General features: G+C 41.7%; 1 protein-coding gene across 2 annotated transcripts in view; it reads left to right on the forward strand.

The window, feature by feature from the left end:
• Nucleotides 1–23,873, forward strand: part of GZF1 (GDNF inducible zinc finger protein 1) — a 96,345-nt gene that overhangs the window by 9,215 nt on the left and 63,257 nt on the right. The window contains exon 1 of one of the 2 annotated variants that reach the window (XM_030196295.1): nucleotides 13,454–13,701. The exons of the other annotated variant lie outside the window; for it this stretch is intronic. The gene's annotated coding sequence lies outside the window, so the exon portion shown is untranslated. Of the gene's footprint in view, nucleotides 1–13,453; nucleotides 13,702–23,873 lie in introns of those variants that run through there. 2 annotated transcript variants of the gene reach the window in all.

Consider the following 23,873-nt stretch of genomic DNA (forward strand, 5'->3'; position numbering starts at 1 on the left):
GTACCCTCATTGGTGGGTTGGATTACAAAGGTGCATTATATATGTGAGATGGAGCGATTGACAGCAGTTAAAAAGAAAACCCTGCCCAAGTGGGAAAAAGTATGGAGATCTTTCTTGAATGCTTGTTCTAGATAATTACTTAATTGATATGCAAGGGGGGGAGGGGGGAGGGGGGGGAGGGAGGGAGTGGAGGGAGGGGAGAGGGGGGATTAAGGATTCCATAAGGTACAAGAAAGGGGTTAAATAACTTTTCAAAAAACTGTTAAATTCTGAAGTATAATTGGATGATGGAATAGTGCTGTTCTTCTTGTTACTATCTGGTATTTTGTTACACTTACTGCAGATTTGTTATGGTGTGAAATGTTATGCACTGTTCTTGGTTTGCTTTGTCTAAATGACATTTAATAAAGACTTCTATAAATTAAAAAAAAAAAAATGGACCTGCCTCCTCATAATTCCAGTGCTTTCCTTTCAGCTATAAAGAATTATTTTGTCCGTTAGAGGCCATCATTAGCTGTGCTTTGATAGCCCTCAGCCTTGTGTAATAAGACTTGGCACAGAACGAGGGTAATGGGAGAAAAGTCTGCATCTTGGGGCTATCTGTTGGATTATTTGTAGTAAATAATTAGCAGATTTTAGTACACACAGCTTCAGCTTTAGAAATGTTAATTTCTTTCTTCATCTCTCTCTCATTCACCCCTGAATAATTCACTGCTGAGTCACTTTAAAGTTGAAGTAACAAAACATCTGTTTACTCACAGTTTGTAGTTAGATTATAATCAGACAGGCTTATATATACATATTACTATACATTTGTATTATCAGCTCCTTCCATGTGCTTAGATGGTAATGGATGCTCACACCACCATAGATCCTCTCAGGTTAGGAGAGATCATGAGCTCCATGTGCTCCATGTGCTGCATGTTCTGCATCTATCCCCCACAGGAAGTTGCATAGCTGTGTGACCTCTCTAAGTAATTCACATCAGAGGTCACAGAGTAATCACAGAGAAATAATAGGTGACAGGCAATGCATGTAAAATACAATTACATTCCAACAAACCCCTTCTCATGCATAACTGTCATGCAATTATTTATTCATACAAAGTCCAAGCTTTATACGCAGATTCACAAAATGTTCTCTGGGTAACGGTTTGGTCATGATGTCAGCTGTCATCTCACTGGTGTGACAATAGTGTAGACTGATGACCCCTTCTTTTGCCAACTCTCGCACGTTGTGGTATTTCGTTGCGATGTGCTTGGTACGTGACTGAACCTTGTCATTCTGTGACAGTCGGATGCAGCTCTGATTATCTTCCATTATCTGGATTGGTCTCTTTTCAGCTATTCCAAAATCCAGCAAAAGTTTTTCAATCCACATCAGTTCTCTGCACGCTTCCGATACGGCCACGTATTCAGCTTCTGTAGAAGACAAACTCACAATACTTTGTTTATGACTGGCCCATGAAATTTGTACATTTCCATACATAAACACATATCCACTTGTGGATTTATAATCAGAATGATCCCCTGCCCAATCTGAATCACAGTAACATATTAGTTTTGGATTACTATTGGCTGAAATCTTTAATTTACAATCAATGGTACCCTTTAAATACCTTACCATCCTTTTAACTGCAGTCCAATCTGATTTGGTAGGTGAGCTGACCCTTCTGCTCAAAATTCCTACTGCATTTGCTATATCAGCCCTGTATGTGGTAGCTAGATATAAAAGCTTACCTATGGCTGATCTATATTGGATGTTATCTGGTAAAGGTTCTCTTACTGTTTCATCCTTCAGAAAATCAGTGATCATGGGAGTGCTTACAACTTGGGCATCTTGCATACCTAAACTTTCAATAAGCTCATTTATTTTCTGCTTCTGGCTTAGAAGATAAGAACCATCATTTTGTTTCTCAATTTCTATACCAAGATAGTATGACACATTACCAAGTTCTTTTATCTCAACATTCTGGTTTAAACATTTTACAATGTCCTTGTACTCTTGCTCACTTTTGCTTGCAATGAGCAGATCATCAACAAAAGCTAAAATGTATGCATATTGTCCATTTGTGCACCTAGTGTACAAGCATTTATCTGCTTCACCTTGCTTAAATCCTAAATTTGTCAATATTTCATGCAATTTTTCATTCCAACATTTTGCACTTTGCTTTAATCCATAAAGACCTTTGTTTAATTTACACACTAGCTGTCTTTGTTTTGTATTTATGAAACCTGTTGGCTGTTCCATGTACAAGTCTTCAGTTATATCTCCATGAAGAAACGCTGTTTTCACATCAATGTGGTTGACTTGCATGCCTTTTGAGACTGCAATGCTCAGAAGTGTTCTGATTGTCGTGTGTTTCACTACAGGTGCAAACACTTCATCAAAATCTTCTCCATATTTTTGAAGATATCCCTTTGCGACTAATCTGGCTTTATACCTTTCCACTTTTCCTTGTGCATTCCTTTTTAACTTGAATACCCATTTGCATCCTATAGCTTTCTTGCCAGGAGGTAATTTTGTAAGAATCCAAGTATTATTTTTATCCAATGCATCAATTTCTTCTTGTGCAGCTTTATGCCATTCAGCAGCTTCTTCTGCTGGCATTTTCTCAATCTCATCCCATGTTAAGGGCTCTTGAGCTTCTGCTGACTTTGTTAGGTAAGACAGTCTTGGGGGTGGAACACCTTTGTTTTCCCTGGATGAGCGTCTGACAACAGGTTGGTCTGACCTTTCCGCATCCTCTAAATCTGAGAGTTCTTCTCCAATTGATTCCCCTTCTCCAACTGTACTGTCTTCTTCAATGATCCTTTCTGTGTCTGCTTCCTCTGCCTGTTCCTCGTTAGATACAGATGAGTTGCTTTCAGACATCTGCCTTGGTATGGCATTTATATACACTGGCATGTCTATTATGGTTCTAGTTTCATATTCTGGATGATAAGGCTCATCTGGGATAATCCAGCCTTTATCAACCCTTTTGTTTTCATCAAAATATGTAACATGTCTTATGCCAACAATGCCAGTTTTCAGATTCAAAATTCTATATCCTTTGTGTCCTGGAGCATAGCCAACTAAAATGCCCCTTTCTGTTGTGGAATCCAGCTTATGCCTTCTTTGCTTTGGTACATGAGCATATGCTGTACTTCCAAATGTTCTTATGTATGACAGGTTTGGCTTCCTACCATGCCATGTCTCATGTGGTGTGCGCTCAGTGCCTTTAGTTGGCATTCTGTTTTGTAGGTACACTGCTGTGAGAATGGCTTCCCCCCATAGTCTTTTAGGGAGATTGCTATCTGACAGCATACATCTGGTCATTTCCACAAGTGACCTAAATTTTCTCTCTGCAACAGAATTTTGCTCTGGTGTGTAAGCTACTGTTGTGATATGTTGAATGCCTTCTTGTTCTAGAAATGTGCGCATGCTTTGTGAAGTGAACTCACCACCATTGTCGGTCTGAAGAACCTTTGGTTTTCTTTCAAATTTATTTCTCACCATGGCTACGTATTTCTTCAGCATGTCTGTGACTTGACTTTTTTCTTTCAGCAAATAGGCCACACAATATCTAGAGAAATCATCCAAGAATATTAGCACAAATCTGTTATTTCCCAATGATGGGATATTAAACGGTCCACATAAGTCACTGTGTATTAAGTCCAGTACTTTATTACTCCTATTTCCTGTGTATGCAGGAAATGAGGGTCTCACACCTTTTTGAGTAACACAGTCTATGCATTTCTCCATTTTACCAGCATCTGCACTTATCTGAATGCCAGTGGCCAGTTGCTTACTGTAAAGATCCTGGATCACCTTAGAATCACGATGTCCCAGGCGGCGATGCCAGATTTCCAGACTACATTTACCATCATTCTTCCTTACTTGCGCCATATGTGAGGCTTCACCTGAAATGTTCAGCTTATAAACATCATTATGCATAAAAGCTTCAGCATACACTTCATCATTTTTAGAGATTGTGCACTTACTGTTTTCAAAATGAATCACAAATCCCTTCTTATCTAATGTAGATACACTAAGCATATTGCAAACTGCTTGGGGAATATACAAGACATCACTTACAGGAATTTCTTTAACTTCATTAGACACTTTGCATTTTAAGAATCCAATACCTTTTGCTTGGATCTTAGCAGTCCCTGCGTTTGCAGTTTTAAGAATACCTTCCTCTGGACACATTTCCTGAAAGAAATCCTTACAATTGGTTAAATGGCATGTGCTCCCTGAATCCAAAATCCAAGTACTTTCATTTGAATTATTATTTACCATAGTCAAAGATTTTTCTGCCATTAGAAAGCCCTTGTGTTTATCTTTGTCCTTCATACATTTCCTGGTTTGAAAATTCTTTAGTTCCATTGGCTTAGGTGAGCTAGAGGGAGTGTTTTGTGTTTCCTTACACCATTTAGATACATGTCCCTCCTTTCCACATGAGTAGCAAATCAGCTTGCCCTTGGGTGGAGTTTTCCCATAGCTCCGCCTTCCTCTGTTCTTTGCCAAGAAATTTGTTTCATTTCTCTCTGACTGACTTTGAGAACACATCTCCTCAGAATCATTTATTATGCATTCCTGCCTTAGTTTTGATGTTGCCTGTTCAAAAGATTGCCCTTCAATGGCCTCATTTACAGACCTAAAAACATCAAACTTCTTTGATAGTGAGGTAAAAAGAAATGCTCTTTTCAATGCATCACACATGGGAATTCCAGAAAGTTCTAACTTTTGAAATGAAGACATAAGATGCATAATGTGATCATTACATTTACTTTTATCCCTTAATTTGGTTTCATTCAACTCTGCCAACCAAATTGGTTGCTGCTTTGCATATGTAGTTGCACACATAGTTCTCAGTTTATATAAAATGTCCTTTGGTGTATCTTTTCCCTCCACTAATATGGCTTGTTTCTCTGAGAGAGCTTCCAAAAGCATGCACTTCACATAATAGTTTGCATTGTCCCATTCAGCCATATTTTCAGCTGTTCTGTCTTGGTCTAAGCATATATTTAATCCTTTTGCTCGAAGGAGACATATGAATCTTAGTTCCCACTGCTGATAATTAAACTCAGTTAATCTAGGCACCTTGAGAGAATAGAACAATGGTGAATTTCTTCCCTCAGCCATTTTCTTAGCCTTCTGTCTGCTGTGTGGGGGGAGAGAGAGACAGACTGAATCTTTCCTTTAAAACTTAAGAGAAAAATGTGGCCTTTTTTTCTGCCTGGTAATATTTCTCTTCTTTTTCAATTCCTGAGCCCTGGGCCCATAACCCTTTTGTTGGATTATTTGTAGTAAATAATTAGCAGATTTTAGTACACACAGCTTCAGCTTTAGAAATGTTAATTTCTTTCTTCATCTCTCTCTCATTCACCCCTGAATAATTCACTGCTGAGTCACTTTAAAGTTGAAGTAACAAAACATCTGTTTACTCACAGTTTGTAGTTAGATTATAATCAGACAGGCTTATATATACATATTACTATACATTTGTATTATCAGCTCCTTCCATGTGCTTAGATGGTAATGGATGCTCACACCACCATAGATCCTCTCAGGTTAGGAGAGATCATGAGCTCCATGTGCTCCATGTGCTGCATGTTCTGCATCTATCCCCCACAGGAAGTTGCATAGCTGTGTGACCTCTCTAAGTAATTCACATCAGAGGTCACAGAGTAATCACAGAGAAATAATAGGTGACAGGCAATGCATGTAAAATACAATTACATTCCAACACTATCTCCCTCCTTCAAAGCTACTTATGCACATAAATGATGATTTATCTGGGTTGAAAAGTGCCCTTCTTAGAATGGCTAAAAGTACGGGCAGGCTTCCACAGCACATAGACTTTTAATAATGGAAGAAAAAAAGACAGTTACATAGACTTGTTTTAGGTTGGGGGAAGATAACAGAGCATGTGCATTAGATTTTCAAATGTGTATGCACTTTTACTTACACAAATATCAGCTACAAAGTACATGTGCCCTCTGTATGCACAGACTGGATTATAAAATACACTAGTAAAACAGGCCCGTTTCTGAACGAAATGAAACGGGCGCTAGCAAGGTTGTCCTCTAATGGCAATTATGTTTTAAAGGGAACTGTTAGGAGAGAGTATGTGTGAGAGAGAAAGAGTGTGTGTCAGAGAGAGAGAGTGTGTGATAGAGAGACTGAATGTGTGTGTCTTTCTATGTGAGTGTAGTGTGTGTCCCGTGTGCACCAATTATGCTCTCTCCCCTGCGTTCATCCATATGCAGGCAACGTCCTCTGTGCCCTGCCCCCTTCATGCATCCATGTGCAGCATCTGTCCCCTGGCCCCTCTATGATCACACCTTCCCCCTCCACCTCCCTCCGAGTTCCAGGCCCCCCTCCCTCCCAGTTTCAGGCCCTCCCTCCGAGTTCCAGTGTCCCCCTTCCCATTTCCAGTGGGTCTCCCCCTCCCTCCCTCCCATTTCCAGGGTTCCCCCCTCCTCCTATTTCCAGGGTCCCTCCCTCCCAGTTCCAGGGTCGTCGTCCCTCCCTCCCTCCCAGTTCCACGCACCCTCCCTCCGACCTTTAAAACTCATCTTCACTTAAAACGTCAGGGTTACGGGGGGCGCCAGCAGCAGTACACAGCGTGCAGCCTCGGCCCTTCTCTCTCTCTCTCTCTCAGCTCTGGTTCCCTCCCTTGCGGAAACATGAAATGAGGGCGGGACCAGAGCTGACAGAGAGAGAAGGGCCGAGGCTGCACGCTGTGTTCCGCTGTTGCCGGCCGCCATAACCCCGACGTGGTAAGTGAAAATGATTTTTAAAATCAGAGGGAGGGTACCTGGAACTGGAAGGGAGGGGGGGGGGGGGGGATCGTGAAGCTGTGCGTCTTGCTTGATTCTGTTATAAACCCAAAGGCTCTTTTCAGAGCAACCACCACACAGATCAAAGAAAGAGTAAGATGAGTTTGGTTCTTATTAAATGACTTGAAAAGCCTGCTTCTGCACAGTTGCGCCTCCAACGTTCCAAGTGATGTCAGGAGATGGTTACGATCCCAGTGAGCCACATTGGAATGTTGGAGGAGCAAATTATTATATTAGATGTGTTAAAACCAGCTGTATGCTTTGCAACTAGAACAGTTTGAAAATTCCCCCCCCCCCCCCCCCCCCACAAAAAAAAAATGGCTTGTCAGAAATGTTTTTCAGGTGTTGGCCACCCAGTTCTCTAGTCCTTTAAATCAAAAGAGTTTATATTGCTGCTGAAAGAAAAGCAAACACTGATAGCCATAGAGCTTTGCTAAAGGTATAAGGTGTTGTTTATTTTTTGCAACTATTCATTGATGCAGAGAAAGATAAATGTTGTTTACCCAGAACCCAGCTACCTTTTACTTTGTGGCTTGTGGCTGTAAGAACAAACCAATAGATCCACTGAGAAGACAAAGAACTAGAAATCCTCAAAGCAAAAGGTGAAAAGGTTGCATTAACCATAGTTGAAAGAAAGGTCAGAAGCCCAATTTTTCTGTTTATAAAAGTACTAAAGTATAGTAAGATTTAAACTTAAGAAACCCATGCCTTTGTTCGCATTTCCCTCCTGATGCCCAGTTAGAAGCCACGTATCTTAACATACTTGTAATAAAGCCTCCAGTTTTCCTGCAGCAGCTTAGGTGTAGATTCTATGCCATGACCGAGAAAGTGAAATTACTCACCTGTACCAGGTGTTCTCCAAGGACAGCAGAACGCAGATTACCATGAATGGGTGATGTCACTAACAGAGAACTAGTTCTCGGTATGCTCAACTTAACACTTTTATACCTTATATTATGAAGGTCAGTAGGATCGGAGAATCATAATAGGATCCATCAGGTCAGCATATCCGCTTCCACTTTGGCTGAATGTTTCAATGAGCCAAGCATACTTTTAGGGGCAGTACCACAATCCTCATCAATCCAGTTTTTAAGTCTTTTACTATTAATACTTATTTTATTATCAAGACAATTTTTTATAATATTTTTATATTTTTTTATATTTTTACAGACATCCTTATCCTTAATTTTCTTTATATTATGCATTTAAGAAGGAATTAGCATAATATTCAAATTGGTACTTAGCTTTTAAGCTGCAGTCGACGATACATGGTGGAGACCAGTTGTCACCGACATAGATCCATGTTTCGCTTGTGAGCTGTTTCAAGGTAGTCTCCTATAAAAAGTAAAGTAATAATATAGAATTAATCCTTAACTTCTGACAGAACTATTATGCACCGACTCAAATCTTGACTGCTAATGACCAAGAGTACTTCTAAGTGGCGGCATCTAAGATGGCCACCAAGCTTTTTTAAGGCGGGCTTTATAGCCAGATCGAATCTTCACGTGACATAAAGCGCCAATCAGAGCTCCAGGGCTAAACAGCTGATATCCAATAAACAGACTATTTAATAAACAGAATGTTTGGCTGCAGTATTTTAGAAAACTTCAGATAAGTGTCAACCACTCAATTTCACGATTAAGCCCATATGGTTCCACAGTATTTAAGGCAAAGATCCAAAATTGCTCTCTGAAGTTCAGTATTTTCTCCAATTCACCTCCCTCCCACCCTTCTTTTACTTGGTCTATTATCTGCCATTGTAAGTCCATTATTTGCTGCTGACATTCCTCCCAGTGTTGCACTAATGGGGCTTCTACTTTGTTAGTGAGGATCCTAGACATATTCGGTAAGACATACTTTTATTGCTCTCATACTTCTCCCTACGTATATCTTATTACAAGGGCACTAGATAATATATACTGCCTTGACTACTGCAACCTACTCCTCACTGGCCTCCCACTTAGCCATCTATCTCCCCTTCAGTCCATTCAGAACTCTGCTGCACGTCTGATCTTCCGCCTGGACTGATATACTCATATTACCCCTCTCCTCAAGTCACTTCACTGGCTTCCAATTAGGTACCGCATATAGTTCAAGCTTCTCCTACTAACCTACAAATGCACTTGATCTGCGGCCCCTCCCTACCTCTCCACCCTCATCTCCCCCTACATTCCTACCTGTAACCTCCGCTCTCAAGACAAATCTCTCCTTTCAGTACCCTTCTCCACCACCGCCAACTCCAGGCTCCGCCCTTTCTGCCTCGCCTCACCCCATGCTTGGAATAAACTCCCTGAGCCCATTCGCCAGCACCGGCGGAAGTCTGCCCTCGCTTCCCCCGTGTCATCAACCTGGCTCCGCTTCTGACACAAACCAACCGTTTTTTTTCCTCATGATTCCTATAATTCAGAAGTAGTTCATGCTGGGAGTATCATGCTCTCAGATAGGCTTTACGGACAATCCTAGGGGGGTAGTCACGTTCCAAAAATTTAGCAGTAAGACTTTTTGCATGGTATTTGAAGTTGTCCAGAGAGGAACAAAGACTTCTTAACTGCAAGAATTGCCCTACCGGCAGGTTACTTTTCAGATGATACGAATGAAAGCTGTTGTAATGTAAGTAGTTATTACGGTCTGTCTGTTTACAGTACAGGGATGTGGTAATCGTTCCTTCTAGTTTTTCTATAAGGCTATCTAAAAAATTAATATATTGCTGATTTACATAGCAGTAAATCTTAAGTTCCCATCCAGAGAATTAATCCATTCAATAAACTGTAGTAGCAATTCCTGTGTTCCTGTCCAGATGAAAAATATATCATCCAGATACCTCTTCCAAATTAATATGGATGATAGAAAAAATTCAGATAGGTATACATATGATGTTTCAAATGAATCCATATAGAGTGTAGCTACTGAAGGAGCTAGGGTCACACCCATTGCTACACCATGGGTTTGTTTAAAGTATTTTTTATCGTACCAGAAATAATTAGATGTAATTACCAATTTTGCCAGGTCCATCAAAAAAGAGGTACAGATACGAGGAGTAGGACTCCTATCGTTCAGGATAGCCTCAATGATATTTAAGGCAGAGTCTTGGGGGATGTTCGTGTATAGGGAAGCAGCATCAAACATGACAAACAAACCATGCTTCATTTGGGATGTCGTGTATTTCACTTAGTAACTTCAGCATATGGGAGGAGTCTTGTACAAACGATGTAATCCTCTGTACTGCACTTTGAAGAAACCGGTCAACAAATCTTGATAATGGTTCTAATATTTATTTATTTATTTGCTGCATTTGTATCCCACATTTTCCCACCTATTTGCAGGCTCATTGTGGCTTACATTATATAGCAATGGCATCACCATTAACAGAGTAAGAGGTTCAGCATATTGTTACAATTAATGTACAAGAATAACAGGTAGGGTAAATAAAATGATAATACATAACATACAAGTGAGAGTGGTTATGTTCCACTAATAAATGATTAATTGGCTTTCTTGAAAAGATAATGGTATTCATTTTCAAAGTTCTTAGACTTACAAAGATTCATAGGTTACTATGCAACTTTGTAAGTATTAAGTGCTTTGAAAATACATTGCTATGTAACTTTGTAAGTCTAAGTGCTTTGAAAATATGCCTCTATATAACCTTTGGATTCATGACTAGGAACACAAACATTTATTCCAGTGGTTCCCAAACCTGGCCCTGGAGGCACTCCAGCCAGTCAGATTTTCAGGATATCCACAATTAATATTTACGAGAGAGATTTTTATGCAGTGGAGTGCATGCAAATCTCTCTCATGAATATTCATTGTGGGTATGCTGAAAATCTGACTGGCTGGGGTGCCTTCAGGATCAGGTTTGGGAACCACTGTTTTATTCAATATCACAATTCCTCATGTACAGCCACAAAACAACCTTTTAGGGTGGATAGTGTTCATAATGAGCTCCTTTTATTGTCGACCAGTTTTGGCACAGTATAAGTCAGCACAAGAACAAAATATAAGACAATCAATGGACTGCATTAGGGTCATATAGCCCATTTAGTTATGTTTAAACAAATGAGAGATCTGCATGAAACAAAATATTTATTTTTATTATTTTGACTTATAAAACCACTGGTCCCTGTAACAGGCTCAAAAACTGAGTAATCCACTTGTGTATCTGAAATGTAAACTTCTACAAAACAGACAAGGTAAAGACGTGATTTGATGTGTCCCAAGGAGAGGAGAGTTTAATTTTACTTCCGATTACACAATAGTTAAGATGAATCTATCAGGAAATATGATATCCTCACTTAAATTTGTCCATGTGTTACTGTATTCTATTGTAAATGAGGAAAAATAAATAAATATTGCTAGGCAGAGTGACTGCTGTGGTTTGGAGAAAGGACTAGGAAACTGTGTCTTTAAGAGGAGATAGAGTTTATTTGTGCAATGTTTGAAGTTGTGGCATGTGCAGGGTTTAGAACTTTCACATGCATGAGCCTGGTAGAATGAGTGATGTCATCAGAAAAGTTCAGTTGTATATGAGTCAGTTGAAAAACCTGAAGAAAGACAAAGGCAAGTGTGGCTGCAGTCTGAGTTTTAGGTTAAATTAAGAGGAAAAAAGGTTATAGGTCTCTAATTTCAGGATTTTTAGTAGTCTGGGAGACTAAGGGTATTGTTCCAGTGAGAAAGTAGAAAGGAAACCCTGTTTGTAGGGAGTGAGAAAAACGTTGTGAACCAGAAATTTATTTTAGTTGATGTCAGAGCTCTGAAAAGAGTTTGAAGAGCTTGGGATTTCAGAGAAACAGCATTCTCCTGAAGGATATGACAGGGGATTATTAAAGAAAGTAATTAATTTCATGATTTCATTTTTAAAAGAAGCTGGTGTTTTGAGAGGCTGGTTTTAGAGAAAAGAGGGCCTTTTAAAGACCTGATTCAGGGAAGACTGAGTCACTTTAGGGAAAACTGTGTTTTATTTTTTTTTAAAGTGATTTATGATAACTTTCTTGAGTTTCTTGGGAGAAAGGGAAAAGCAGAGCTGAAAAACAGTTTAGAATGTCCAGTGCTGCATTGAAGCTGAAGTGACCTAACGCTTGAGGCAGCTTTAGAATGTTGGGGTCTACAGTGCTGGAAGCAGCATAGAACCTTCAGTGCTGCATTGAAACTAAAGAGGCAGCTTGGAAGCTGCTTAGAGACTGATAAAACTTGAACCTTGCTATTGAGTAGAATTTATGGTTTCTTAAGTGAGAAAGGTTTGTGTGCTCATTGTTGTGTGGAGCATTGTTGAGAGTGAACTGTTTAGCGTGCATTAAAAGATTTTATGGGATTTTTGGGGATATTAGCACAGGAACAAATAATTGTATTTTGTTTTCAGAATTAGTGTACACGGCTTTTCTGCAGAATAAGACACTGATTCAGCTGCACACAGGGAGTCAGGGTCTTCCTTCTTTGATTTCTTTGAGAAGGTTAGTAGGTTCTGAAGACACCCTAAAGATCCAAGGAGGGGATCCAGAGATTGAACCAGCTGCTGAGAACCTAAGGTACCCACCGCAAGAAAGCGACGGAGCCGGTGAAGTTGTTTTTAATATTTTTTTTGTGTGTGTGTGCACACTGTTTCATTTTTAAATGCAAATGTCAGTATTGGTGGCATTTTTACATGGACATTGGGCCAGGGCAGAGCAATACTAAAGTGAAAAGCTGTACTTGAAAATTAGGATGTTAGAATAATTTATGTTAGTTTTTTTTAATAAACGTTAATTTGTAACATTTACCTAAATTTGACAAAGGCTCTGATAGTTTTTTCTGTGACATTTTCAGGGCCTGTTCCTTCAAGTGAGCACTTATGACTGTTACGAAAACAGTAACGGAATTCAAACATGTGTGGGATAAACATAAAGGAATCCTGTTCAGAAGGAATGGATCCTAAGGAGCTTAGCCGAGATTGGGTGGCAGAGCTGGTGGCGGGAGGCGGGGATGTTGCTAGGCAGACTTATAAGGTCTGTGCCAGAGCCGTTGGTGGGAGGCGGGGATAGTGCTGGGCAGACTTATACCGTCTGTGCCCTGAAAAGGACAGGTACAAATCAAGGTATGGTATACACAAAAAGTAGCACATGTGAGTTTATCTTGTTGGGCAGACTGGATGGACCGTGGTCTTTTTCTGCCGTCATCCACTATGTTACTATATAGTGGGGGTTTACACTATGAAACTGTGTAGAAAAATGAGCACAAAATACAGAGTTTTACTGCTGTTTCTCTACCAGCTACAATAATTTTTAAGCTGTTTTAGTGATATTGAATTTTATTTTATGATATATAGATATGGAAAGCTTTCAAATAAGTAAAAAAAATAATATTTTATCCTCAACCTTTTTTAAAGCACTGCATATAAACTGGAAGCGTTAGAAACTTTACAGATGGACCACGCATAGGCAGTGAGTGAGTGTATTGCTAATAATCTTTTGCTATTGTTTTCAATAGCGTCTGCAGTTTTCGGTGAGCTAGAATGGCGCAAGCTCCGTCTACTGGCTTCAGCCCACATAATGGGCTAGATAGGCTCATGCCGTCTTTTATCTCAATCTAACCTCCTTGACGCAACGCCCCTCAGAACTCGACGGTCATGCTGACTTCCGGTGCGTGGAGGAGAACGTCTTCCTGTATGGGACTAGGCAGGACTGTCCTAACTGTTCTGTCATCCCAAGGGAAGGAAGAATGAATGTCGGAAAGCTGGCAGTGCGCTTCTCTAACCCTTCCTAAGACTTTGTGGACAGTCTGAGCTCTGGAAAGAATTTGTTTAAATGCACAGACACGCACAGGCATGGGGAAGTGTACCCCGACATCCCTAAAGGACCAGCAATTCACACTCGCACTCCGCGGCTTCTTGGTCCCGGAGGTAAGCAGATCTTTCGAGAGAGGGAGAGGTTTTTGTTTGCCACTCGATTTTCAGCGGTTGAGACTATAAACATGTACAGCAAATAAGCTGAAGAACTTTATTACCAAATATTTACATTAAAGGTGCAGCCTAGGCATTAAATGGTGGAATCTCAAGTCTCAGATGTTCCCCTGCTTCCTACTCTCCACTGATTCCTTGTTTCTTTGACTTAGAGCTCCTTGTTATTTATCGAGCTTTGTAGATGGGGCTTTAAGCACTTCTCTGGTTTCTGTCCGTATTCTTTTCTTATATGTTTAAGGTTTTCTACATTTAGATATAGCTGTACACTGACTGGGCAGGTCGTCACCTGTTCACATACTATCTTCAGCAATGGGTTTTGCCATACCAGTACTCATAATGTTACATTACATTTTTGTTTCCTGCTAATAGAAATATAATCACAACCCTCTGCTTTAATTCGTCAAAACATTTTGAGATTTCTTTTTTTTTGTATTCCTCATTGAATTGGTCTTGGTTACTATTCTTTGGCGTTGTTTCAATTATTTGCATTTTTGTGTGCGTAATACAGGATTTGGTCGTCTTTGGTCCTCATTGTGTAAAGGGTGTGTTATCCAGGGTGCTATATACAGTATGTTTAGTAGTCAGATGTAAGGTAATTTCTTTAGTTAAGTACTTTATGCCTCCTTTCCCCTAATTCGGCGTGTCAGTATTGCTTATGTTCTTTCTCCTGCTGTAATTTTTGCAATAAACAGGTATAATGGTTGGTCCATATGGTTGGTTAGATTTCCTCCTCCTGCCCCTTCACCCCTCCCCCCATTTCATACAGACAGCCATTAGCTATTTTTGAAGCCCCATCCTATATAATAATTCTCACCTCCAACGTTCTACAGTAGCTGCCTGTGTCCGTGGCTCCTGGAGTTGCTGAGCTAGGCTCCGTAGCCAGGCTGACATCACTCACAGCAGATTCCCAGGCAGGGGGAGGAGTAGGGAAACACGTGGAGCAACTTGCTCCACGTGTTTCCTTACTCCTCCCCCTGCCTGGGAATCAGCTGTGAGTGCGCCGCTCAAACACCCCCTCTGCACATCACCCAAGCCCCCCCCAGCACATCAAACACCCCCCTCCTCCCCGAAGCAACACCCCCACCACCCACAGCTGCCACTGGTAACGCTGTCCGGCCGCTGCTGCTTCTCTGGTTGAGCAACAGCTGCTGCTACAAAAAGAAAAAAAGCATAAATGTTTTTAAACCTGAAACGCGGCACCGTAGACAGCCATCAAGCATTGGCTGTTGGCTCTGCAGCCACTCCTCCTCTCGCCTCTACGTCACTGCCCCTGGAGTAAGACCACGGAGGAGCGCAGCTATGTGAGAGTCGAGAGGAGGAGCGGCTGCACAGCCCACAGCCAATGCTTGATGGCTGTCTATGGTGCCGCGTTTCAGGTTTAAAAACATGTATGGCTTTTTTTTTCTTTTTGTAGTGGCTGCTGCTGCTCAACAGGAGAAGCAGCAGCGGCCGGACAGCGTTACCAATGGCAGCTGCGGGTGGCGAGGGGGTTTGATGCGAGGGGGGGGGGGAGGTTCGGTGGACATGGGTGGCTGGAGGGGGGAGGGGAGGGTCACAACATGGGTGGCTGCAGGGGGGCAGGGGGAGAGGGGGGTCGCTGGACATAGATGGCTGGAGGTGGGGAGGGGGTCCTGAGACCAGAGAGGCGGGGAGGGGGCCCCTGCGAGGGGGGGTGGGGGCACTCAATCTCTCACTCTCTCATATACACTCTCTGACACACTCTCTATCACACTCTATCTCTCTGTCACACACACACACAGTCTCACACACACAGACACTCTGTCTCTCACACACGCTCTCTCTCACACAAACACACACACACTCTGTCTCTGTCTCTCTCTCATTCTCTCTCTGACACACACACTCTCAAACATACACACTCCAAGGAAAACCTTGCTAGCGCCCGTTTCATTTGTGTCAGAAACAGGCATTTTTTACTAGTTTTTCATATAATGTTGAGTAGGAATCGCGATAGTCTTTTGTAGAATTGTAGAATGCATAAAGGACGCTGGAAAATACAGGTGTATTTCTCAGCACGTACAACAAGAATAGTGATTTCACAAACCTACACATGCACAAAAAGTGGCATTGCTCATTGTTTCCATGTATAAATGCTGGCAGTCAAATATGGAATATGATGATTTTTTTTTATATTTCTATGTATAGGTATTGGCAACTATAAATGTGGGTATAACTGTCTAAAATAGGGCTCCTACAAGTGGAGTCAAATAAGGAGCAAAGCTCTTAAAAGTGATTTTGTTTTTAAACATTTTGAAGACTTCTTCCAAAAAATAGGGGTGCAGCAAAGCACAGTTACCCCCTTAATCACTCGTTTTGAGTCCTGTCCAAACAAAATCTCTGGTGAAACCTATGTGTGTGCCTTAGAGTTGGGGGGTATATATGTTTTTACATATATAAATATTTGGCCCTCCAAAACCATGTCCTTTTAGAATCTGCAAGTCAGGGCTTCAACAGCATTCCCCGACATCATCATTTACATATATAACCAGTATATACGTGTAAATGCTGCTATTTCCACTTGTAGAAGACATGCAAGGCTTCTAAAATGATCTCTTTATGGTCCTGTTTACTATATATTTTTCTCATAAACACAAAAAGAAAGTAAATCATTAGTAAATGGATCCTCTGATTTGTATCTCACTGTAATTTACAGGACCAAGTTTTCTGCCTAGCTATTATTTACTGAATGAAACTAAACTAATAATAATCTGTTCTGCCAGGTGATTGAAGGCAGGTTTCCTGTTTGTTCCCTAAATTTTTGGTCATTGGCTTGGTTATGATACTGTGTACACTGTGATCAATGAAATATTTGTAAAATCCCACAGATAAATATTAATGATTTTGAAAATAGATGTGTTTTTAATAATTCTAGTATCATTAATTTGTAGTTAAAAGAAAGAAAAAGCAAAAACGGGCCTACAATTGATCCAATAAAGCAAAAGTGGACCAGTACCAAGCATATCACATACCTATTGGTTTAAAACTGTCATGTCACAGTTTTTATATAAGGTCAAATCGTATATTTCCACACAAGATATTTTTAAAACGCTATATTGTGCTTCTCCGTGATCAAAAGCCAGTGTCCAAAGGTGCTCTATTTAAAAATATTAAAAGTATATATATATGGGTCAGTCCATGCCAAGTGGTCTAAAATTAAAAAAAGTTCCCACCATCATGTTCTCCAATTTTGTTCAAATTTTATCTGTTGTGTGAATCAGGTGTTAAACGAAGTTTCCCAAAATTTGAGGTCTCTAATTGCAATAGTTGCAGATCTAGACCCCCTTTTCTGAAAGGTTGTCAGTCCATGAGCGTGAGACATTTACCAAAATGACATTTTGGGGGTCTAATAAAATCCAAACACATTTATAAGAATGGCAAAAAAATTCAAATCCTGTACAGTTTTTGATGCTAATTCCGATGAAATACATTTTAACATTATGGATGCAAAATCCAGTCAAACAAGTTGACTCAAAGCGTGCTTCAAAATTGGTTGCGACTCATCGGAACATATTTGGACCAGTATTCAGACCGCAACAACTTCCATGCAAACAAAGATACGGACTTGAAATTTTGAACAAGCATTATGCTTGTGCTGGACATAACACTGCCAGATTTGCAACTAACCAGCATCTATAACCACCCTGCAGGATCTCTTCAAAGTTGGCACTGTCAGCGCAAATGGTAAAATATACCAAAGTTCAAAGCCAATTATTAAAAAAGAGTCTGCCTGAATCAGCTTGTGAACAGTATCATCTGAAAGAGAAAATTGGGCTCTACAACACTGATATGTTTTTGTTTTGCAATGCCACCATTAAGTAGCCATTTCAAGTCTGTATCTTTGTTTGCATGGAAGTTGTTGCGGTCTGAATATTGATCCAAATATGTTCCGATGAGTTGCGACCAATTTTGATGCACACTTTGAGTCAACTTGTTTGACTGGATTTTGCATCCATAATGTTAAAATGTATTTCATCGGAATTAGCATCAAAAACTGTACAGGATTTGAATTTTTTAGCCATTCTTATAAATGTGTTTGGATTTTATTAGACCCCAAAAATGGCATTTTGGTAAATGTCGCGCGCTCATGGACTGACAACCTTTCAGAAAAGGGGGCCTAGATCTGCAACTATTGCAGTTAGAGACCTCAAATTTTAGGAAACTTTGTTTAACACCTGATTCACGCAACAGATAAAATTTGAACAAAATTGGAGAACATGATGGTGGGAACATTTTTTAATTTTAGACCACTTGGCATGGAATGACCCTATTGATTCATTTATAGCTGTCAAAGTTAACATTGGTGGAGGATGAAAAAGGCTAATATGCTGGTCCTGCATCACAGGTTCAATGTATTAGCTTCTCCAGCAATCTTTACTACAAAACAGGCCCTCCTTGATCCTCTGTATCACTCCACAAGACAATTTTGCCCCCTGCTGTTTTTCACAGCACTGTCAGAGCTCCACTATACCCTTTGATCACATGTTGATCAAAGGATGAAGAAATGTTGAACTGGTGCCATTGATTCAGTAGTTTTCTGTTCTTCCTACTTGCACTTCAGTCAGGACCAAGGTTGGGATTTAGCACCATGAATATTTATGCACAAATGCCCAAGAATTTATTTCCCTATTTTATACCTCCACCCTTCTCTCCCCCTCCCCCACCCAAACACATTGCAGTGACAGTCCTGCGATGGAGTCTGTCTGCTGAGGCTCCTTTGGAACCTTTCAAACATGGATCCTGATCCTGGCCACTAGATGTCACCCTTTAACATTTGTTTTGAACATGGAAAAACAGTACTACAATTCCAGTACACCATGATGCAGTTCAAGTTTTATACTTTAAAAAAAGCAAACATACCCCATTCTTCCAAACAAACTCCTCCCACTGCAAGCTGCACCTCCCCTCTTCCCCAGGTGTCACCCTTTCAACAATGATCACCACTCCTTTTCCCCCCTCTATCCCTTACCTGGGGAGTGGAAGGCCAAATGCAAGGACCAAACCAGGGACCTTCATGTGGCATTGCAGAGCACTTGCCAGTTGAGCCACAGGTCTCGTTTATTGAGTACTACTTTTATAGTGCATGCACTCTTGCCACCAAGCTCATGCTATCTGGTGCTATTTTTAGAGCAGTGAGCATCACTAGGAAGTAAGAACTTCTCCTTTCAGGATGAAGGCTAAAGTTTAGGGTCATGGAGAGGTTACAGGGGTTTGGGTAGACTTATTACAGAGAATCTGAGTTAGATTGTGAACTTGAAACAGACAAGTGGGTATTATTGAGAGAAGCAAAATTAGTGTACAGAACACCCCTTCCAGCCCAAAATGATAACAATCTGTAGTAATAGCGTTTACTAAATACTGCAAGACAGAGTACGAACATAAATAAATCACTGCCACACATTCAATGTTGGGCTTTACATTTAGAAAATTAAAAAAACTTTTGTAGAAACCCAAATGAAGTAGTCTAAATATATCCCAGGTCACACACTCGTCACCTGCTGATCTCCCACTACATCCCAGCAAACTAGCCCTAGTTTATAGCTGTCTCACACCCTATCTCTCAGCCTTTGTCCAGTGGTATCGCATCTGTCCTCAGTCCAACCATGTCAGTTATGTTTTCAGGATATTCGTAGTGAACATGCATGCGCTGTTTGTATGTACTGCTTTCATTGTATCCAGGTGAATGTCATGCATTTTCATTAGGGATCTCATGAAAACCTAACTAGAATGAAAGACTGAGGATTAGTTTGAGAAGCACTGCCCTAGTCGGTAGCTGTCTCCTGTGCTTTCTGCAGCAGTCTGTCCACGAGGCTTTCTCTTTACAAAAAAGCAGCTCTGTTTTTAAGTCAAACTCTGCACTGTCAAGAGAAGGAAAGAGAACTGCAATTAAGGGCTTCCAGCAAAGAAAAGGTTTTGGGAGTTCTAGTTCAAAAAGGAGAAGTGCTATAGTTAGCCATACTCACCAGAAAGAGGAGCATTTGCAGAGGGAAGAAAAGGAAATTATTGTTTGATACCAGCTATAGGTTTTCTATGCTTTAATTTTCCATGGGGGAACTTTATCAGTCCATAAGCACAAGGAGCCCCTGAGGAAATTTCTCCATTCCAGCAGCTGTTAATCCAAGTACTTTAAAAATATATCTAAGACCTAAAACACACACACACACATTTTGAGCTTGTGTGCTTGTCAGGTCCAGCAAGGCACATATCTGTATTGTTAAGTTGGTCATGCGTGTAAATGACCCTATGCCCCTGTATCAGTAATATGTATTCTTGTCTAATGCAGTCCCCTTAAGTCTTCAGTCTTGCAAAACTGGAGAGCTATCTGTCCCTCTGATCATGCAAGAACAATGAGAATATACCCTCCCTCAAGCCGGTGGGTGGGGAGAGGGGACAGAGCAATTATATGCCAGTGCAGCAGGTAGCCTGTCACTATTTGCTCTGTCTCCAGAAGAGAAGGTGGCTGGTGCAGCAGGTAAACAAAGAGAAGTAAAAGCTGTGGTATCCTTGGGCTTTGCCCCTTATTCACTTGTTCAGTGCCCATGTTTTAATCATTCCTGTAATAAATGAAACACTCTTAATCCCTTATGTGTCCTGTTTGTCTTGAATAGATTGTAGGCTGTATCAAGCAGGGACTATATGTTTGTGTACAGCACATCTAGGAGCGCTGTAGAAATTAGTAGTAGAAGTAGTAATTCTACCCACAGTCTCGGCTGCTAGACACCAGAGGATTGCAGATAGAGGTTTTAGACTCTGAAATATGTTAGTCATTCTTCTGGGTTCCAGATATTAATGTAGAAATATGTATAATTCTGAAAAAAAGCCAGACAGTTGAAAATCCTGAGCACATCTTGCAGCCCCCCCCCCCCCCCCCCAAAAAAAAAATATATATATATTGGTTGGCAGTCCCCATAGCAGTCATTAAGAACGCTGTATACTTCAGTCAGTGGGTTTTACAGTAGAATTTACCAAATAAAAAAAGATGCACATCTGAATCATGAAAAGGAGCCCCATCAAAAATAGTGGTGTGGCAGTACCAATAGAGTTTAATATAAGGTCCCAAATGATAACTTTCAAGTTTAAAATACCTAGTACTTATCTGCACAATTGTGCATCTTCTTGAAAATATTTCTTACTCCAGAATTCCAACAGGGATCACCATTTTGCTCTGGTAGCTGCTTAAGGGAATAATTTACCCAATTATATGACCAGGTAATGTGGTGTTTGGGCCATGTGGCAATAGTGATCATAACATGATCAAATTTGAGTTAGTAACTGAAGTGAAGACACTAAGGAAATCTGCTGTGTTAGGGGTTCTTTTACAAAGCGGCAATTAAGCCCAACCTATCGCACGCTAAATTGGAACGGAGCAGTAGTTCAGGCTGGAGCACATGCCATTTCCGGTGCTCCAGGAAATTTTTTCCCCTAGTGCGGCACTAACCTGGTGGTAATCAGCGCTGCCCGGTGACTTCTGAGTTACTGCAGGAGTCCTTACTGCCACCTCAGTGAGCGGTAAGTGCTCCCCACCACATGGCTACGTGGTAAAGGTTATCTTACCGCATGGCTGGTTTTTTTTTTTTTTTGGGGGGGGGGGGGCTTTTTACCTGCTGTGGTAAAAAGGGCCCTCACCACTACCACAGGGCCCTTTTTCCCACAGCTTAGTAAAAGGACCCCATAGATTTTAACTTTCAAAGGGCAACTGTTCTTTATGTTACACTGATTGCTATCTCCCAACCTATTTTATACTAATAATGATACATTGTAATAGCCTCTTTCGTCTAATTTGTTTACCATGCCACCTGTTTGGCCTTCCATCCACCTTTTTTAATATGTGGAATCATCTGGACTGGACTTCCACAATGGTATTTTTAAACAACATCCACACCTAATTTACATAAGCTTTACAGCTGCTCCTTTTAGCTTTTCCTCATTTTATCATAGTTACTAGTAAAAAAGGCCCGTTTCTGAGACAAATGAAACGGGCGCTAGCAAGGTTTTCCTCGGAGTGTGTATGTTTTGGAGAGTGTATGTGAGAGTGACTGTTTGAGAGTCAGAGTGAAAGTGTGAGTGTGTGAGAGAGAGTGAGTCTGGGTGTGAGTGTGAGAATGAGAGTGTGTGCAAGTGTGTATGTGAGACACAGTGTGATAGAGAGTGTGTGTGTGTGGCCATCCATGCTCCTCTGTCCCCTGCCCCCTCCATTCATCCCTTTCCAGCATTTCCCCTCTTTGCCTGAGGCCTGCCCTGCAATCCATATCCATCCATGCCCATCTGTCCCCTTCATTCATCCCTATCCAGCAATTCCCCTTTCCCTGAGCCCTGCCGTCCCAATCCATGGCCATCCATGTTACTCTGTCACCTGCCCCCTCCATTCATCCCTATCCAGCATTTGCCCTCTCTGCCTGAGGCCTGCCCTGCAATCCATGCTCCTCTGTTCCCTGCCCCCTGCATTCATCCCTTTCCAGCATTTCCCCTCTCTGCCTGAGGCCTGTCCTGCAATCCATATCCATCCATGGCCATCTGTCCCCTTCATTCATCCCTATCCAGCAATTCCCCTTTCCCTGAGCCCTGCCCTCCCAATCCATGGCCATCCATGTTACTCTGTCCCCTGCCCCCTCCATTCATCCCTATCCAGCATTTCCCCTCTCTGCCTGAGGCCTGCCCTGCAATCCATGCTCCTCTGTCCCCTGCCCCCTCCATTCATCCCTTTCCAGCATTTCCCCTCTCTGGCTGAGGCCTGTCCTGCAATCCATATCCATCCATGCCCATCTGTCCCCTTCATTCATCCCTATCCAGCAATTCCCCTTTCCCTGAGCCCTGCCCTCCCAATCTATGGCCATCCATGTTACTGTGTCCCCTGCCCCCTCCATTCATCCCTTTCCAGCATTTCCCCTCTCTGCCTGAGGCCTGCCCTGCAATCCATATCCATCCATGCCCATCTGTCCCCTCCATTCATCCCTATCCAGCAATTCCCCTTTCCCTGAGCCCTGCCGTCCCAATCCATGGCCATCCATGTTACTCTGTCACCTGCCCCCTCCATTCATCCCTATCCAGCATTTCCCCTCTCTGCCTGAGGCCTGCCCTGCAATCCATGCTCCTCTGTCCCCTGCCGCCTCCATTCATCCTTTTCCAGCAAGTCCCCTCTCTCCCTTCCATGACCCCCCCCCCCTCGCATCCATGCTCCTCTCTCTCCCATGTCCCAGCCCGGCCCGCCCTCTTCTTCTCCCCCCCTTCGCATCCATGCATCCGTTTTTTTTTTTCTTCTTTTAAAATGTACCTCCGTGGCGGTTCCGGCAGCGAAGCGTCAGGGAAGGAGGCGGCGCTCCCGACGTCTAGGTTTCCCTTCGCTGTGTTCCGCCTTCTTTTGACGTCATCCTTGACGTCAGAAGAAGGCGGAACACAGCGAAGGGAAGGCTAGACGTCGAGAGCGCCGCCTCCTTCCCTGACGCTTCGCTGCCGAGCGATGCGATTGGTTGAGTGTCATTGCTCCGCCCTCGACGTCATCACGTTTGACGCGTGGGCGGGGCAGACACAATGCGATCTCACCCCCTTCACTTTTGGCTAAAAGAGGCTTCATAGAACGTTGGAGGTGCGTTTTATATAGAGAGATTATTATTATTTATTGCATTTGTATCCCACATTTCCCACCTTTTTGCAGGCTCAATGTAGCTTATAGCTAAAAGAATAAAGGATCTGAAAGAGGAAAACAAGAAACACCATAAGCACTGGCAAGATAGATGCAAAGCATTGACAAAAGGATAGCAAAAAGAGAATTGAAAAGCCAAGGCAAACACTCATAATGAAAACTTTTTCAGGTACATTAGAAGTAGGAAGCCTGAGAAAGTCAGTTGGGCTACTAACTCCCTAATTCTATAAACTTGCACACACAAATTTCTGACTAGTTTGCAAATTTGCGCTTATACAATAAGGTCAGTTGTGTGCTAATCTTAATTAGTGATTGGCTGTTACTGTAATTGGACTTAGCATCAATTAGCAGTTACATGCGTAACTTCCCTGAGTTGCTATTCTGTAAGTTGCATGCTCTGGAATTTGAGCGCTCAACTTTAGGGAGGGGCGTGGACCTGGGAGGTGCATGGGTG

This window comes from Microcaecilia unicolor, chromosome 3 (genome assembly GCF_901765095.1).
Source record: "Microcaecilia unicolor chromosome 3, aMicUni1.1, whole genome shotgun sequence".
Taxonomy (NCBI): Eukaryota; Metazoa; Chordata; class Amphibia; order Gymnophiona; family Siphonopidae; genus Microcaecilia; species Microcaecilia unicolor.